Consider the following 6,528-nt stretch of genomic DNA (forward strand, 5'->3'; position numbering starts at 1 on the left):
GTCAGCACCTGGCAAACCCTGAGAAAAACATCAACCCCATGGGAAACGGGATGAAGGACCGATCCCTCGCCAAATGTGCTAAAAACTAGTTCAGACTCCAGATTTTTTTTATCGCGAACAGCTTGAGCTTCCCTTTAATTTTTCCTTTTTTCTAATTTTGAAATTTAAATATTTGCTGAAATTATTATTATTAATAAAAAATTATTTATTTCTCATGATGATAATAATAATAATAATTTCAAAAAATTTGTTTTTTTAAATATTTTTTTTTCCATCATTCGTTCTTTAATTTTATTAAATTTAATTAACTTAATTAATAATAATAATAATAATAATATTTATTATTGATTTATTCACAAATGAAAACATGTAACGATAAATAAATAAATAAATAAATAATGTAACGTTTATTTAATTATAATAAAATGCGTTTGTTTGCTTGTTTGTCCTAAATATGAGTCAATGAAAAATGCCACCACCACCATTTGGTGTTGTTGTAACGTATTTTAGAGAGTGACAAAAGGTTACTCACACCTATTGCCTTGATAGGAGAACCTCTTGTGTGCTAAACGTACATCTGCTAGCAAAACAATGAAAGGCAATATAATTTGCTTTACTAACAACAGCTGATCTTTTCGGGTTCCACACACACACACACACACAGACAAAAAGCTGTTATCACAAAAAAATTTATGCCGCGTTTAAAAAATCAAGAAATTTGAGTTTTATATAAAAATACAATTTTTTTTTTTTGTAATAAAAATTTTTGGTTTTTTTTTTTTTGTTAATAAGGAAAAACCTCCCCGTGAATTATTATTAAATTTTCGTGTTGTTGTTGTTGTTGCCGTTGCGACACGTGGTCAAGCATACGTCGTTTGCTGCCGTGTGTGGGGGTTAGACACCCTTTGCCGTCTGTACGTACATCCACCCCACGATTTTTTTTTTTTTTTTTTATAAATTAAATGAATCCTTGTATTTGTTCATTTAATATAATTTGACTGGGGGCTTTGGGAATATTTAATATTTTCTCATAGGAAATTTTGTACAGCTGACAAATTCTCGTGAGAAAAACTTTTTTTAAATTTTCTTTTTTTTTTTTTTTATAAATATAATTTTCATTAATTTTTCTTTTTTTCGTATGTTGTTGTTGTCTGGAAAAATCTTAAACTTTAAAATTATAAAATTAATAAAATATAATTCAAATTTACTCTACGTCGCCATTTTGATTTTACACTTCGTAGGAAATGAACGCGATTGTTTTTTAATTTTTTTAATTTTTAAATTTGAATTTGAATTTGTCGTCTTGATATAATTAAAATGATTATTACAACAAAAAGATTAAAAAGAAAACTAATATATATACTCCATTAATTATAACCCTAAAAAAGGAAAAAAGGAAAATTTTTTTTTTCCCTTTGAAAAAAAAAAAAACAGACAATGGCGATTATATTTGTTACTCCCATAGAATAAATTTTAATGAGGTTCTATAAAATGTGAAACAGACCAAAGTGATTATTATTATTATTATTATTAAATGCTGCCTTGTTAAAAACTTTTCACTGATGAATTACGTTTTTTTCTTTTACGTTTAGCTTATGTAAATAATAATAAAAAATAAAGTTTTTCATTCTGGAAAAACATTGCATTAATGAAAGAATAGATTTTAGTCTATGGACACGTGATAAGACACGTGAACATACGAGTTCCCATATGGTTTTCTCTCTCTCTTTCTCTCTCTCTATGTTTAGTCGTTTTGACTTTTTTTTTCGAACTCGATATACTATTTTGACAAACACCACTTCTATTTTAAGTCATGAACGTTAAAAAAAAAAAAAAAAATCTTAAATCTCAGAAAAAAAAAAAAAAACCGTTGTTGATTCTCTTCCATCTTGAAAGAATTCAAATTTAACATAGCCCGAAGACAAACATTTACCCAAGTTCTACTAAAGTCAAGGTAAATTCGTTTGATGGTTTTTTTTTTTTTTTAAATGACCACAAAAGATTAACTTATTCGTAAGGTAACATTAAACTCTAATAACTTTTATATAATTTTTTTATATGACGGCGCCAATGAGTCTGCTGCACACCTGCCCAAACTGTCCGAGTAAAATTCTTTTTTTTGGGGGTCCTAAATTTTTTTTTCTTTTCTTTTCGGGTCCTCCATTAAATATTTCTTTTTTTTTTTTTAAAGTTTTTCTCACTATTTTTATATTTATTTCATATTTATTTCTTATTAAGAATTGTTTTTTCTAATTTATTATTTTATTTCGAACTTGATTTTTTGTTTTCTTACTCTACGACTTTTTATTTTAGCGGCAAAATATAAATTTTATTAGTTTACCAAGTAGTTTTTTTTTTATACATAAATTTATTAAATTTAATATAAAATTTTAATTAAAATTCATTCATTCATTCATTCATTCATTCATTATTCACACGCCATACTTTGATATGAATGATTTAAAAACAACAACAACAACGTGTTCGTTTCCGTTAAAATTTGAATCGTATTTTTAATTTGATTTTCTCCATCATTCTTTTCTTTCTAAATTTTTTTTTTTTTTAACTCCAGGTATTTTTTTTTTTTTTTCAAATGGAGAAAAAGAAACACTCCAGATAAGTCAACATGTCATGAGAAAATATATATATATATATATTTTAATAAAGTCATTTTATGTTTGATCACGTATATGAAAAAATTCCAAAAAAAAAAAAATCATGGAGAAGAGACAGTTTTATTTATATATAGTAAAAAGGCTCGTTCAACTTCATTAAAAAAAAATATTTTCACGTACGCCCACCCAGAAATTTTTTTTCAAATATATTCAAACGTACTTTACTGTTGTTTATCATTGGGTACCTGTTTCGTTCAGGTGCACCTGAACACTTTCTTTTGTAAAAAAAACATATATATATATACGCTAATAATACTCAAATTCCAAACCAAATCACGATCATTTTCTTTCTTTTCTTTATTCCGTCACTACTCTTGATTCTACTCGCGACGATATACATCAGCGGATATGTGATGGAATTCTTTTCATTTTTTTTTTTTTTTTTTTTTACTTAGAATTTTAATTTTTTTCTTTTGGCGTCGTCATTTAAGAAACCATTTTCCCATATATAGAATTATATAATGGTATATTTATATTATTATCATTATTATTATTACGATATAAATGAAATTTAAAAATAAAAACGTGACGATAACCTTAAGGCATAAAAAACATTATATTATGGAAATGGGGATTTTGAACACTTGGTCCAACAATGGTGTATCCACGAAATTTACGGTTGCAAAGAGAGAAAAGGAAAAAGAAAGGGGAAAAAACGTTTTTATCATAAGATAAACATAGGCGATAAATGGAGTAGAAAAAAAATAAATATATATAAAAGATGAAATTTTTATTTGTACCTAATCAGGTCCACCTGACACCTGTGTTCCATGATTCGTTCAGGATTTTTTTTTTCTTTTCCCGAGTGTTGTTTGCCTTTAGTTTTTTTTAAACAAGGTTTTGTTCGTAGGAAACGGAAACAAAGAAATAAAATAATAATAATAATAATTTTTCTATATGATTTAATTTTTTTTTGGCTAAAAGATATTTAAAAAAAAAAAAAATGTCGTTGTTTTTTTCTTCTGCTTTTAAATAAAACGTTAATTTTTTTTTATGGTTTTGACATAAAATGATGAATTTTATATTTTTTATATTAATTTATTATAAATGACGTAAATTTTTTTTTTTTTTTTGGAAGTTTTGAAATTTTGAAGGAAAGATGGAGGAAGAAATTTAAAATTTGATTCCAAAGTTGTCGTCATCGTTGTTTTGACACGTTTTCTTATCATATTCATTAATTTTTTCTTTTTTTTTTTTTAAAAAACTATTTATAAAAGTTATTTTACAAATTATTATTATTATTATCGTTTACATTAATCGATGAAACAAAATTTAAAACCTGGAAAATTTAAAATGGTGGAAACCTTTTCAGAAACCAATTAAATTATTATTACGTGGCAACAAAATTTGAATGTTATGAAAAAAAACGCGTCGAGTTCGCGCGATTTCTAATGTAAAAAAAATTTTCATTATTATTATTATTAAGACGAGAGAGACCTAAGAGTAATACCTGAAATATATTTTTTTTAGTAGCGTCGTAGCAGCAGGTATTGCAAATGTACTTTTTTTCCTAACTGTATCGAATAATATTCACCATAAGCTAAGTTTGATTTTAAAAAAAAAAAACTGTAAACCACGAAGGTCTTGGTAATTTGTACCTGATTTGTTCCTGAAATGTGCAGGTGTGCAACCTCGAGCATTAAACACTTGGATTCAACAAGGACTTTTTTTTTTTTTTTTCATCATGGGTGATCTTTGAAAAGATCACGATTTTTTTTTTTTTCACAAAACTCTTCGTCATCATTTGTGAGTTTTCTTTATAAAAAAAAAAAAAAAATTTTTTCTTCTTCTTCTTTTCTATATCTTTAAGGTATTAGGTACGATTTTTATACAGGTTTTTTTAAAAAAAAAAAAAGGCTGACGATGATTTTTTTATATTTTGGCACGATGAAAAAACATTTATAATTTGGCCATATATATAATTTCTTGTTTTTCTTGAGGTTATTGACCTCATTGGCAATAATCACGTTTAAATTTTTATTTGAAATTTAAATTATATATATACGTTCGATAATAAATACTTTGTGATAACAAATTTTATTATCATTATCATCGCGTTTCGGAAAATTTCCTTTCTTCGCGTTTGCCAAAGTCGTCTTCGTCTTCGCCATTTTAAATATTAATTATTTTTGACGTGTACCTGGTAAAAAATGTTTTACTTTTAAAAAGTTGTTTTTGTTGTTGTTGTTGTTGTTGTTGCTACTACCACGACAATTTTCGATACTATAATTTAGGGTATTAAAAGAAAAACTCGTTTTTTTTTTTTTTTCTTGTAATATTTGCCGCTTATTATTTCGATTTGTTGGAAAATTTTTTTAACAACCAACCAAAGACAACTTTTTTTTAACAACCGAGTAGAATTATTTAACAAGTTTGTTGTTGTAGTTGTTGTTGTTAGTCACAGTATGCCAAATTTATTAAAAAAAAAAAAGTTGAGTTGGATCGTTGGCGTTAAAAATCATGAGCCAATTTTTTTTTTTTTTTAGGTGCCTTAAAGTCTATAAAACACCTGCATCTTCATCAAATCTTTTAAAAGATTTTTCAAATAAAATAATATTAATAATAATAATAATAATTTTCAAACATCTTCGAACGTTTTTTTTTTTTTTTTAAATGTCAATTCTCGTAAAACGATTTTTTTTTTTTTTTTGACACATGATCAAAGTGGGACAGGATTATTATAAACAGGTATATTATTTGAATTAATTAATAAATATTTTGGTTTTTTTTTTTTTATTAGTCGTTTATGGATCCCACAAAAACCTTTATCATTAATATTATTATCAATATAAATTTTTTTAACGTTTAAATTCATTCGCAATATTTACGATCACGTAATAAATAATAAAATCAAAAAAATTTTCTTTAATCCATTTTAATCGTTTCGTCGATAAGTAATAACGAGGACGCCATTTTTTTTTTTTTTAAATAACGAAATTGTGACGTCACATAATCGAAAAATTAATTTTTTATTTATTACTCTTTAAAAGATTTGAGTAATAAAATTTTAGAAAATTACTTTGTGAAAAGGTTTAAAAATTATTTCGGTTAAAAAAATTTGATAAAAATTGATAATTCGAGAGGTGGGGGTGGGGTTTGGGGGGGAGATGGCAGGTTGGAAACTAATAAAATTTTTTTTTTTTTTTTGATAAAAACATCAATTATTACGGCGTGAATGTTATTAACAGGTATTTACCTGCGGCATAAACCGATAAAAAAAAAAACATGGCAATCAGGTGTATCTCTCTCTCTCTCTATATATATATATAAAAAAAAATTTTTTTAAATATTTGTTCAGGTTAAAATTTTTAAGATAAGAACTTGAAATGCGCTTCCAAGTTTTTTTTTTTTTTTTTTTTTTGTCAAAAGACACGTTAAATGTAACGAATCATAATTTATAACTAAAAAAATTTTTAGAGAGAGAGAGAAATAAATTTTATTACGTCATCAAGTTAAATAATTTTTCTTAAATTTAAATAAATGATATGAAAAATATTTATTAAAAAAAAAAAAAAAAAATGGGAGAGAGGGTTAGAGAAAGGTTTAATAAAATTTTATCTTTTTTTTTTTTCTATTTACACGTCGACTAAAAGAATTTAATAAGAATTTTAAAAAAGAAAAAAAAAAATTTATTATTATTTCTGTTTTATTTGATTTTTAAATATTTTTCTCATATCTTAAATAAAAAAAAAACACTCAAACTCTTTGTGTTCATGTTTTTTTCCTCGTGTTTACAATAAATAAATAAATAAAGTTTTCATTAAACAAATTTTCAACCAAAAAAGGAAAAAAAAAAGAAAATGGCCGATGAATATTTGCAAAAAAAAATTTTTTTTAATTTTAAAAACGTTTT

Source organism: Pediculus humanus, genomic scaffold, assembly GCF_000006295.1.
Source record: "Pediculus humanus corporis 1103172107677 genomic scaffold, whole genome shotgun sequence".
Lineage (NCBI taxonomy): Eukaryota > Metazoa > Arthropoda > Insecta > Psocodea > Pediculidae > Pediculus > Pediculus humanus.